Raw genomic sequence first — 576 nt, 5'->3', positions numbered from 1 at the left:
AAAAAAAAAAAAAAAAAAAAAAAAAAAAAAAAAAAAAAGTAGGGGAATACGAAATGGTTGTTGTTTCAAAGTGTTAAAAAAAGTCAGTTTATCTTCGTAAGAGTAGTATTTTTTATACTAAAATAATTTGCTGTTTAGTTGATAAAACTTTTATAATATATCTTAGGAACCATTGGACATATATATTTTTACCAGCAATTAAATCAGAGATAGTTTAATTTACTGTTAAGTAGTGTATAACGTTTATCTTTGTAGAACTGGTGGTTTTGTAGGCTAGTGTTGTATAGTTCCTCGAAATATTGTTGTTGAAATACGAAAGTACTTAAATCACTGCCTCATTCCAGTTCAATACATAACCTCTGGTATTTTCCCTCTCTACTTATTCTTATTTATTTATTTCTACTGTGTATCATTACTAGTGAAAATTGATGAGTATGTGCGACTGGAAATTGTTTGATTTATTTTTTCATACACATAATTTGATTATGTTCGTTTTCTTTACACATCTGTTTGTATGTATTTCATTTATTTTTATTTTAGTATGATTTCATTTAATGATGTTACTCTTACCCCTGT

This window comes from Halyomorpha halys, unplaced genomic scaffold (assembly GCF_000696795.3).
Source record: "Halyomorpha halys isolate HHAL.00 unplaced genomic scaffold, Hhal_1.1 Scaffold369.1, whole genome shotgun sequence".
NCBI classification, from domain to species: Eukaryota; Metazoa; Arthropoda; class Insecta; order Hemiptera; family Pentatomidae; genus Halyomorpha; species Halyomorpha halys.
Note: the sequence above shows the minus strand (reverse complement) of the source record.